Below are 12,836 nucleotides of genomic sequence, written 5' to 3' on the forward strand. Positions count from 1 at the left end.
AACAAGACCACCTCATCTGGACGACTACCATCACCCTAACAGGGTTCCAGGCTGTATTCTGACTCTGTCAGTGTTTTTGATATTATTGCATTTATTCTTTTTATCATTTTCCTATTAAATTATAATTCTGACTTGCGATCTCTCACTGGTTTGATTTCAAACTAGTACATATTTTGGCGCCCAACGTGGGGCATTAACCTGAGAGAAAGTCAGAATTGCAATTTTATATTAACAGAAACCTATCCACCATGGTGGTTGGCTTGTCTATATGGGTACTGTATCTTGCTCTCTATATTTTCCCTCACATGGGGAACTACTTGCCTGTTGTATTGCTCCTGTTGAGACCAGGGAATGGTATGAGAATTGCTTTATTGGTTTATTATGCTTATGGCATGATAACCTGTGAGGCAATGAATACCATTCGGAATATATACTCAATTTTGTTTGCTTGTCCTAGTCTGGGCTGCTACATCTGGGACCTTCTCAACAATCGCACCCTGCCCTTGGTGGGAAGAGTGGAGAGTGGTTTCTTCCAGCCTTTCAGGTCAGGCACAGCAGTTTTTAAAAATATTGAGTTCTCTCTGGATGCCAAGGACAGCCTAGTCTTGCTGTTTTGTTTTCTCTGCATGGCCTGCACCATGTACACCATGCTTAGAAACAAAGCACTGTTTGGTGTGGTACAGCGTCTTCTTGAGGAGGAAGAGAAAAGAACCAAGAGCAGAGCAACAGCATCCATGACCACACAGACTGCCACAGAGGAGAAAAGAACCAAGAGCAAAGCCACAGCGTCCGTGTCTACGCAGACTGCCACAGAGGAGAAAGAAACCAAGAGCAAAGCAACAGCATCCGTGTCCACTCAGACTGCCACAGAGGAGAAAGGAACCAAGAGCAAAACAACAGCATCCATGTCTACGCAGACTACCACAGAGGAGAAAGGAACCAAAAGGGCCATGAGCACCTCCACACAAACAGTCACCGAACCAGAGCAGCCTAAACCGGTAGAAGTTGCCCCCATTCAGAAAAAGAAATCAAAAAGCAAATCAGTCCGCATAGTGACTGATGAGGGTGAGGCAGGACCTTCACACGCAGCGGAAGAGACAGAACCAGAGATTATCACTCGCTCTCTATCCCTAGGTGAGCTGCGTGACCTGCGGAGGGAATTCACCCGCCAGACGAACGAGTCCATCCTAACCTGGCTGCTCCGCATCTGGGACGCTGCAGCAAACGACACCATCCTGGATGGAAGTGAGGCCAGGCAACTGGGATCGCTGTCCCGGGATGTGGTCATTGACCAGGGGATTGGGAGAACCCAAGAAACTCTCAGCCTCTGGAGGCGACTGCTGACAAGTGTAAGGGACAGATACCTCTGCAAAGAAGACCTCCAGGTGCACCAGGGAAAATGGAGCACAATGGAACAGGGTATCCGATGCCTGAGAGAGTTGGCTGTGCTGGAGATCATTTTTGCAGAAGATGAGAGATTTCCTAAGAGCCCAGATGGTGTCCAGTGCACGTCACAGATGTGGCTGAGATTTGCACGGCTTGGACCAGAGATGTACTCCCGTTACCTGGCAACACTGCAATGGAGGGAAGGTGAGGACAGGGTGGGTGTCCTGGCCAATAAACTAAGAATCTACGAGGACACTGTCACTGCCCCGTTTCGCACCCATGTCTCATCTGTGGAAACAAGGCTGGCTGAGCAAGTCCGGAGCTTGATTGAAGAGGGCCATCAGAAACTAAAAAAGGAACTTAAGGAAGAAATTTACCACGTCTCCCCAGAACCAACAAGAGTCTCTGCTATTAGGAGTAGGCATTCCCCAGCCAGGGAGAAAGGATACACTCCACAAGGTAACCTCTGGTTTTTTCTCCAGGAGCATGGAGAAGACATGAGGAAGTGGGATGGAAAACCCACCTCCTCCTTAGCAGCCCGGGTACGTGAACTAAAAAGAGAGACAACTACCACAAGGAGCTCATCTAGAGCCAGCGCCGCTCCGGTCTCTTGTGGCCAGAACATCAGAAGGTATAGAAATGATGATATGAGTGATCCTCTTGAAGGGACATCAAGAGCATATTCACCGGAGGAGAGCAACGTGCACCATGACCAGGATTAGAGGGTCCCTGCCTCTAGCCAGGTAGAGGAGAGGGACAACCGGATCTATTGGACAGTGTGGATCCGATGGCCTGGCACATCTGACCCACAAAGATATACGGCTTTGGTTGATACCGGCGCTCAATGCACTCTAATGCCATCAAGGTATGTGGGAGCGGAACCCATTTCTATTTCTGGGGTGACAAGGGGATCCCAGGAGCTCACGGTACTGGAAGCTGAAGTGAGTTTAACTGGGAATGAGTGGCAGAAACACCCCATCGTGACTGGTCCAGAGGCCCCATGCATCCTCGGCATAGATTACCTCAGGAACGGGTACTTCAAAGACCCAAAAGGTTATCGCTGGGCTTTTGGGATAGCTGCTCTAGAGACAGAAGGCATCAGACAACTGAGTACCTTGCCTGGTCTCTCAGACAACCCTTCTGCTGTGGGACTACTGAGAGTTGAAGAACAACAGGTACCAATTGCCAGAGCAACAGTGCACCGTCGGCAATACCGCACCGACAGAGACTCTGTGGTCCCCATCCATACGATGATTCGTGAGCTGGAGAGCCAAGGGGTAGTCAGCAAAGCTCGTTCACCCTTTAACAGCCCCATATGGCCAGTGCGTAAGTCCAGTGGAGAATGGAGACTGACGGTGGATTACCGTGGACTGAATGAAGTCACGCCACCACTGAGTGCAGCCGTACCAGACATGCTGGAGCTTCAGTATGAGCTGGAATCCAAAGCAGCAAAGTGGTACGCGACCATTGATATTGCAAATGCGTTTTTCTCCATTCCTCTGGCAGCAGAGTGCAGGCCTCAGTTTGCCTTCACCTGGAGGGGTGTGCAGTATACCTGGAACCGATTGCCCCAGGGGTGGAAGCACAGTCCTACTATCTGCCATAGACTGATCCAGACTGTGCTAGAAAAGGGTGAAGCTCCAGAACACCTGCAGTACATTGATGACATCATTGTGTGGGGGAACACGGCAGCAGAAGTATTTGAGAAGGGACAGAAGATCATCCAGATTCTCCTGAAGGCTGGTTTTGCCATCAAGAGGAGCAAAGTCAAGGGACCTGCCCGGGAGATCCAGTTCCTGGGGGTAAAGTGGCAAGATGGACGGCGTCAGATTCCCACTGAAGTCATCAATAAGATCACTGCGATGTCTCCACCGACCAACAAGAAAGAAACACAAGCTTTCCTAGGTGCCATAGGCTTTTGGAGAATGCACATTCCTGAATATAGCCAGATTGTGAGCCCTCTCTACCTGGTTACCCGCAAGAAGAACAATTTCCATTGGGGCCCTGAACAGCAACAAGCTTTCGCCCAGATCAAGCAGGAAATCGCTCATGCGGTAGCCCTTGGTCCAGTCAGAACGGGGCCAGAAGTGAAAAACGTGCTCTACTCTGCAGCCGGGAACAATGGTCTGTCCTGGAGCCTTTGGCAGAAGGTGCCTGGTGAGACTCGGGGTCGACCACTGGGATTCTGGAGCCGAAGCTACAGAAGATCCGAGGCCAACTACACCCCAACAGAGAAGGAAATTTTGGCCGCCTATGAAGGAGTCCAAGCTGCCTCAGAGGTCATTGGTACTGAAGCGCAGCTGCTTCTGGCACCCCGACTGCCGGTGCTGGGGTGGATGTTCAAGGGAAAGATTCCTTCCACGCATCATGCCACCGATGCTACTTGGAGCAAATGGATTGCCCTCATTACACAGCGTGCCCGTATTGGAAACCTGAACCGCCCTAGGATTCTAGAAATTATAACAAACTGGCCTGAAGGTGAGACTTTTGGATTATCTTCTGAAGAAGAGGAGCAAGTGACACGTGCTGAGGAAGCCCCACCATATAATGAGCTACCGGAAAGTGAAAGACGATATGCCCTCTTCACCGATGGTTCCTGCCGAATTGTAAGCACTAACCGGAAATGGAAAGCTGCTGTATGGAGCCCCACACGACGAGTTGCACAAGCTACCGAGGGAGAGGGTGGATCGAGTCAGGTCGCAGAACTTAAAGCTGTCCAGCTGGCTTTAGATATTGCTGAAAGAGAGAAGTGGCCGAGGCTCTATCTCTACACTGACTCCTGGATAGTAGCTAATGCTCTGTGGGGATGGCTGGATCACTGGAGAAAAGCCAACTGGCAGCGCAGAGAGAAACCCATCTGGGCCGCTGAGATTTGGCAGGACATCGCCGCTCGGGTGGAGAAGCTGATCGTGAAGGTTCGACACGTGGATGCTCATGTACCCAAAAGTCGGGCTAATGAAGAGCACCGTAACAATGAGCAGGTAGATCGAGCTGCCAAGGTGAAAATATCACAGGTAGATCTGGACTGGCAGCACAAGGGAGAATTATTTTTAGCTCGTTGGGCCCATGATGCCTCTGGTCATCAGGGACGAGATGCAACGTACCGATGGGCTCGTGAGCGAGGGGTGGACCTTACTATGGACAGCATCTCACAGGTTATCCACAACTGCGAGACCTGCGCTGCAATCAAACAGGCCAAGCGGGTGAAGCCTCTGTGGTACGGTGGAAGATGGTCCAAGTACAGGTATGGGGAAGCCTGGCAAATTGACTACATCACCCTTCCCCAAACCCGCCAAGGCAAGCGCTACGTGTTGACCATGGTGGAAGCAACCACTGGATGGCTGGAGACATACCCTGTGCCTCATGCTACTGCCCGGAACACCATCTTGAGCCTGGAAAAGCAAGTCCTTTGGAGACATGGCACCCCTGAGAGAATCGAGTCAGACAACGGGACGCATTTCAAGAACAGCCTCGTAAGTACTTGGGCCAGAGAACATGGAATTGAATGGATCTATCATATCCCTTATCATGCACCAGCTGCTGGGAAAGTTGAACGGTGCAATGGACTACTCAAGACTACCCTAAAAGCACTTGGTGGAGGAACCTTCAAAAATTAGGAAGTGAACTTAGCAAAGGCCACCTGGATGGTTAACACCAGAAGATCCATCAATCGAGCTGGTCCTGCCCAGTCTGAACCCTTGCACACGGTGGATGGAGATAAAGTCCCTGTGGTACACATGAGAGGTATGTTAGGAAAGACTGTTTGGATTAATCCCACCTCAGGCAAGAGCAAACCTATCCGTGGGATTGTCTTCGCTCAAGGACCTGGTTGCACTTGGTGGGTAATGCGGAAAGATGGGGAAACCCGATGTGTGCCACAAGGAGACCTCATTTTAAGTGAGAACTGTGTGTAAGGTTCCATTGTATATATATATATATATGTGTGTGTGTGTGTGTGGAGTTTAAGGAAGGTACTGATTTGGAATTATGTAGATGGTAATAGAATAAGGGGTGGATTATGTCCTGGGTTGCAGTATATTCTATCACCATCCTCATGTACTGTTGAAACCAGGTGAGGCAGTGCTCCCTGCCTCCCCCCCCCCCCCCGGGCTACCTTCTGTTAATGGGCCCATCAATGCCCTGCCCCATGACTCATAGATAACTTCCCCCTGTATTGTCCCCTGTTAATGGGCCCACCACTGCCTTGCTGCATGACTCAGAGATAACTTCCTCCTGGACTGTTTTCTGTTAATGGCTCATCAAGGCCTTATCTCATGACTCACCATCCCATTGTGAGATGCTCCTCCCCGAGGGAGGAGCCAAGCATTCCATACTGGATATAAGCTGAGAATTCGAACACCACAGCAGCCCTTACCTACGGGACTTCCAGAGGACAGGAGCTACTGCTGGACTTTCAGCTGAAGACCAGACCCCCTTTCTTCCAGAGGATCACGCTTCAACAAGACCACCTCATCTGGACGACTACCATCACCCTAACAGGGTTCCAGGCTGTATTCTGACTCTGTCAGTGTTTTTGATATTATTGCATTTATTCTTTTTATCATTTTCCTATTAAATTATAATTCTGACTTGCGATCTCTCACTGGTTTGATTTCAAACTAGTACACTCATTTAGGGCTCTTCCCAGCCCACAGAGCCCTGCTCTGGTTTTGCCGGTGCCTTCAGGTGGGCTGGTTGAGCCCCAGATGCTGGTCTGGGTTCCCCGTGTTCCGGTCCCCGCTCCAGGAACAGGGGGATCAGAGGGGCTCTCAGTAGCTCCTGGAAACCTCCTGAAGCTGTGAAACAGGCCAGGAACATGCTGTGGAGTGGGTTGTTCCCAGTGCCTACTTCAAATAGTGAAGGAGTTGGAGGAGTTCCTCTGGGACCCGAGTTTTCCGGGTCTTCTAGAGCCCCGGGCACATTTGGTTCTCTGATTTCGGGAGTGGAGACTAATGTGGAACTATCTCAGAGAGCTCTTTCTTGGCCAGATGTGCGAGTGGGATGCGAAGCAGCGCCAACGTGTGGCATGAGCTCCAATCCAGGGGCACTCTGTGGCTGCAGTACTTGTTTTCCTGGGTCTCAGAAGAATTCCCTGTGTGATTGTGCTGTGAGTTTCTGCAGCGGTGGGCTGTGTCTCTGCTTAAAGTCTTGGATTTTGGGGAGAACAGCGAAGTTTAGAGAAGGGTTTGGAAGGATTCCAGGAGATGCACCCAGGGAGAGAGTGGGGAGGAAGTAAGCTCTCTTTGGTTTTTCTGGGGGGAGGTGAGTGCCATCTGAAGCCTTTGATAACTTGAGGGTAGGCCCTCAAGAAGAGGTATTAGAATTTGTGGTTGATTCTGAAGCAGGAAGAACTTATGTAGTAAAAATTACAGAAAGATGTGGTGTAGGTGGTAACACAGTAGAAGTAGCAGGGGGAGAAGAGTTTGAGATTCCTGTCACTGGAGCTGTAGAAATTCGAAGGAAAACCAGCATAAGAACAGGAGATGTTTTACTAGTTCCTGGAGCTAAGACATCAACTTGCTGGGAAGGGACTTGCAAATACAATTAAAAATGGGGGTTGTGCCAAGGAAAGAAAATACCAGGAACAGCTAGGGATGCCGGGTTGGGGGTTGCCACGTTTGAGGGGTTTGTTTGACCGCTTTTTTGCAAGCGTCAGGATCTGGAAGGCTGTTGCAAGGGCTGGTCCGTGTGGGTGGCCACCAGAGGGGCCCGGCTCGGAGGCTTCTGGTTTTCACGCAGCCGGTGGAGGTGGCGTGGGGCGCGGTTTGCAAGGGGCGCTGCTGAGGTCCGACCTGCCTTTACTGTGCCGGGTGTGGAGAGGCACAGGGCTGCTGGACACGCTCGCTGGCCCGGCAGCAGTGCTGGGTGCGGTTCGCGCAGTTCACCGCTGGCCCGGTGACAGAGGCGTCAGAGCGGAGCGCTGGAGCCCAGCACTGTGGGCTCCGGGCACTGCCCGTGGGCTGTGCTGGGGCTGGCTGTGTTGAACATGCCAGTCCTGTGTGTGGGGACAGCGCAGCAGGGCTAGGCGGGGCACGGGCTTCGCCCCCAGGGTCCCCACACAGGTGGCTGTCTATGAGTCCCCCTCGCCTGCAGAGTGAGCTGCTAAAACAGAGCTCGCCCTGCCCAGAGCCACGGCAGCAGCGGGGCAGGAGTGAGGGACAGCCTGGAAGAGCTGCTGTGAGTAAAAAGAGCAGTGGGGGATGAGACCAAGGCAAAATAGCCTTAATCTCTCGCTAGTTCTCCAAACTTCACCAAGGTGTTTAGTTTTAATTTCTTAAAGTAAGATTTCTTTTTCCTCTCTTCCTTTATTTCCTTTTTTCCTCATTGTTAAGAGGAAGAGGTTTTTTTGTCTTCAGAAACTGTTATGTAATAAATTTTTATTGTTTGTTAATCAAATTTAATAGGATTACTAAAATAAAATTTAATTATTGAGGTTGTTTTAAGAGCTAATATTGCAGAAACGCCTAAGCACAATGACCACATGTCCGGCTGTGAAGGCAAGAGGCTGAAACTGCAGAGCTGAAGCTGCAAGATGCTGTCCGGCTGTACAAAGGGGAAGTAGAACATCTCCTTATTCAGGAGAATTGCCTCCCCGCCACCACCGGGAGGCAGAAGAAGACCCCCTAGCAACAGGAGGCGCAGGCGCTGATGTGATCCAGGAAGACACAGAGGCAGAGACTGTATAAAAAAGGGAACCTCCTCAGCCAAGGCTGAGCGTGTGGGACGCTTAAGAGGAAGTGTCCTCCGGCTGCCCCAGCTGGCTTTTGCTTGCTTTACTGCTTGCTGGATTAATAAAATTGGCTTTCATTAATTGTTGTTTAAATTGTCCCTTTTAGTTTGTCACGCCAATTTATAACAGTTAGAAGAAGAAGTCTGTGAAGCTAAACAGTTAGATATTACCCAGAGGGTAAAAAGGTAATAAATGGGATTCATCTCATGTCAACACTAGCCTGGCCTTTCTTGTTTAACTAATTATAGCTCACACAAAGAAAAAATTGCCTCTACATTTACTTTCAAGCTTTTTATAAAAAACACAAATGTTTTAGACAATGCCAATAAAAAATCCTGATGTGATGTTTTCACTGTCCTGTGCTATTAAGAAGTCCTTTCAGGTACTACTGATAACTGAGACAGCAGTCTGCACCAAAGCAAGAGGGCAAATCCATGCCACAGCAGTAAAATCTAAGGAGCAGTGAAGAAAGCTGAAGAAGGGATTGTAACATCTAAGCCGGGTGATACCAAATTGAGTCTTAAGTGGGGACTTGGTGGTAATGAGCTAGGCCAATCCAAATGATCCAAGGAATGTACAAAAACCCTGCCTATCTGGGAAGTAAGGCTTAGTTTATGTCAGTAGTTTCAAGTGCCACCTAGACAAGTTCTGAGACTCCTTCAGTACCCACCTTGGGGAGGAATACTTCAAACAGGAAGACCGGACTGTTTCAGTCAAGAGATCCTCATGTTCTGCCTTTAACCTGTGACTTATATAAAGCAGGGGATGGAATTACAACTTCCTTAAGTGCCATCCCATACACCCTGTCTGAATCATGCCAATACTAAACATACTAGCTGAGTTAAATTGTGGAAAACTTAGTATTGTAGTTCACAAAGTTAAAGCTCTCATTGCATGAAGCATTGTATTGTGCCAAATCTATTGAGAACAATTGAAATAATAACTTTGCTTTGTGGATGGGAATTACTAGTGCCTGTTGAATGGGAAATATCTGAGGAATGGTGAGAAACTATGGTTAAGAGGTGTCAAAAGCAATTTGCCTGGAAATTGCAAAAGAAAAGAAGTAAGGAGGAACTAGAGGGCAAGACCGGGTTGGCCGCTGTAGTCGCCACCAAAAAGATCCTATACAGCTGCTATGGGCTGCAGCCCCATAGGGAGGGGAGGGGAGGTGAGGGTATAAGCCATACTCAACTTCTGTTATTCCTTCTTCTGTCACTTGTACTTTGCCTTTTCCCTTTCAAGACACTGGCAAAGCCATGTTACAAATGCTTCCGAAAGCTTTGCATGAAAAACCACCAGAGTTCCTATTTTATTCCTCACACCCATGTCAACAGTCACTGTTATGTGCCACCAAAATGAAATACTTGTATGTAGAAATGGGAAAAAGTATTAGATTACAGAAAATCTAAGAACAAGTGGTAACAGCTTGGCAAACAAATGTCCAAAAAGAGAAAAATGGATTTGTTTCACATTTGCCATTAAGGGAAAAGTCCAAGATTTGGTAAAGGCAAAACTGTCAAGAAAAAAGACAAAGCCAGCATAGCAATCTAGCCCTGTATTAACCTCACATCAGGACCTGTATACAAAGCTTAAACAGCAGTTAAACAGAGAAATAGATATCTCAAAATTAAGAAAGAACCTGTTTGTAAAATTAGGGGAAAGGTTAAGTAAGGAACTTAATATAACTGACTGCTGATTCTGTGGAGGGACTTTGATGACAGAGTGTTATAAATCCATATTGTGATATTGGCTTTCACAAGTATTAGGATGAGTATTGTATGTTAAATGCTCTGCAGCTCCACTTCATTTCATTTCCTGAGAGTTCCATAACAGTTTACTTCAAATAACAATTTTCTATCTTTAACCTTCTTGGGTCCTAATATATCCATGTAAATTCTGTTATAAATGACAATATAATATTGGCTCTTGCATTTATGTATTAGCTTTTGCATGTTGTTAATAATCACAAGTATTTTGATATAGTACAATTTACAATTCCTAGATATGAATATTCCTTTAATTTAACTGCTTGTTAGTATAATATAATCTATCAGTTTATTTCTACTTAATTTATGTTTATGTTTATTTATATTTATTTATATAAAGTTTATATAAATAGTAGTGTGATAAATAGATGTTATATCCTAGGCCTTAGCAAAATATTAAAATGGAGACTATGAAATGTTAAAATTCAGTTATGTAATGAACCCAGAGAATGGTGTAAAACAATGATGTTGTTTCTCACATCTGCAGACAGGCCTCTCCAAGTAATAAGATAACAGTGACAAAAAACAGAGCACCAGAGAAGAATTTATTGACTTCTCCTCGTTATCAGGGAGTGGGAAGCAACAGGATGGAATCACAGGAAGAAATAAAATATATATTTATACTTAATCTACAGGATGTCATATAGACAAGTCAGAGGTTAAAAGCAAACAGAAGAGTTCCTGAAACATCAAAACCTCACAAGAATGTTTGAATAATGTATAAACTTATGAATATGCATGTACCCCCATCAGTGGAATAGTATCTAGAGAACACTGTTTTAAGCTAATGATGTGTTCTTTGGCCAATTGCCAAAAACACCCCAGCGCTTGATATTGTCCCTTTTTATCCCGTATTAAACTTCAAACTTTTAAAGAGTGAACTTTGTTTTTCACAATTCTAACTCCAAAGTAGTGTTGTGTGGCAGAATAATACTGGAGATTGTGAAAAACAAAGCTCACACTTTAGAATTTTTAGTAAGTTTAATGAGGGATAAGAAAAGGGACAAAAGTATCCAGCACTAAGGTGTCTCTGGCCGGTTCGCCAGAGAGCATGCTGTAGATTTGAAACAGTGTTATCTTTATACTGTATCATTCCTGAGGCTCATGCATATTCATGTGTTTTAGTATTCAAACTTTCTTGCCAACAATTGATATTTCAGGCTCCCTTCTTGTTTGTTTTTTAACCTCTGACCTGCCTGCAAGATATTCCATTGATGAGGTCTTCCCGTGTTCCCATCCTGTTGTTTCACACTTGCCAAGTGTGAGGATGGAGAAAACCTTCCTGCATGCTTATGCTCTGGTTTCCATCATCCTTATCACATAGGAAATATATATCTACCACTGTGCTGACGAAGGTGAGGAATGCCAAAGCCTTTATGGCTGGGCTGCTGAAAAACATATGGCCCAACCATCTTTCCTAGGGAGAAGGAAAACTGGGAGTTGAGGAGTAACAGAAGCTTTTGAACCTTCATTTCTTTCAGTCTGCTCTCCAGGAAATGTCTCTAGGAAAAATACACTTCTTTGAATTCCATGACAAGTGGAAGAGTTGAAGCAGTGGAAAACAGGCAAACAGGAAAACATTGAAGAAATCTTACAGCCTCTGGCCTGGAGGAACCATCTTGTTGACTGTTAGGTTTCCTCCTGACTTAAAAACCAATGAATTTGCTTATGCTAGCAATACTTCACAGAATCCTGCCATGTCACCAGTAACAGTGCCTGCACTAGGGCTCCTCTTGAAATAACCTAATATTAAGCTGAGAGCTGAAATGTGTTACAGTATCTGGGAATGCATGAAATGCCAGACTGCAAGCATTCAGTTAATCTACATGCACACTAATCTCTGCATTTAGTTGAGGAAACAAGATCATGAAAGCCTATGGGCTAGAAACTGGAAGTCCACAAATCTGCAAAAAACAGGTCAGATTTTAAAAGGGATTGTCGCTGTTGGACACTAAATGATTCACACAGACACAGCTCAACGTATGATAGAAAAAGAAATTCACACTAATGGCCTTCCACCTTGTTTTACTACTTAGGTCCCAGACAGGGCAAAACAGAGCCTGTTTTACTGCTTTCCTGCCTCATGTTAGGCAAAAGCAAATCTTGCTTCCTTCCCAGCCTGCTTGTTGCACACACACAGCAGCAAACCCCGGGGGCAGCTGTAACAAGGCCCAGTGCAAAGCAGATGCTTTGGAGGCTCCAAATCCCACCTGCAGCGGCTCCGTCAGACAAGAGCAAGCTTCTGTCAGCATCCCAGCACCAGCCTGGTAGTTCCCCCCTCCCTCGTCTCCTCTCCATTCTCCCCAGCCCCTGCTCCCAAGACCTTGCCAGGCCATGCCATTTGCTGGGCTAGATAAAGGAGCGAGTTTCCTGCTCCTTTGGTGCAAATACCAAAGCTGTGAGAAGTGAGAGGATAATGTTCACTCCCGCTTTGCTTGATCTAAGGAGGTTGGTGGAGGCCCAGAGCGGGAGGCTGGTCTTTGAAAGAGAAACTGAAAGTGAGTTGCTGCTTTCTTGGATGTTAATGCACGTGGATGTTAATGTTATAGAATGGCAGAGGTTGGAAAAGTCCTTGAAGGTGGCCAAGTCCATCTGTCCAGCAAAATGGAACAAAGCTGTGTTCCTTGGTGACCAAAAGTACTCAAACCCCCGGCTTTTATCCCTCCAAGTATAATGAGACAAGCCCACTCACATAGATGCAATTCATTGAATTGAACAAAGCCTCCCTTTTCACTCCAAGCTGAGGTTTTTAGGAATCCAAGGATGAAAGCCCACCATGATTCCACTGGCACCATGGGGACACACCTTTGGAAGTCCTGCCAGCTGGGGAAGGGGCTGGGCCTGTGGGAGGATGCACGTGCCCAGATCCTTCTCAGGGCCAATAGTGTGTTTGCAACACCAAACAAATGGAACAGACATTGCTGGAGTGATTTCAGACAGACAAAAAGACAAAA

At 46.9% G+C, this 12,836-nt stretch overlaps 1 long non-coding RNA gene across 1 annotated transcript in view; it reads left to right on the top strand.

The window, feature by feature from the left end:
* Nucleotides 1-8,197, top strand: part of LOC147648278 (uncharacterized) — a 29,750-nt gene extending 21,553 nt beyond the window's left edge. The window contains exon 4 of the long non-coding RNA XR_015280114.1: nucleotides 6,023-8,197. This is a non-coding gene — a long non-coding RNA (uncharacterized LOC147648278). The remainder of the gene's footprint in view (nucleotides 1-6,022) is intronic.
* The last annotated feature ends 4,639 nt before the right edge of the window (nucleotides 8,198-12,836 follow it).

Source organism: Cyanistes caeruleus, chromosome Z, assembly GCF_971803275.1.
Source record: "Cyanistes caeruleus chromosome Z, bCyaCae1.hap1.1, whole genome shotgun sequence".
Lineage (NCBI taxonomy): Eukaryota > Metazoa > Chordata > Aves > Passeriformes > Paridae > Cyanistes > Cyanistes caeruleus.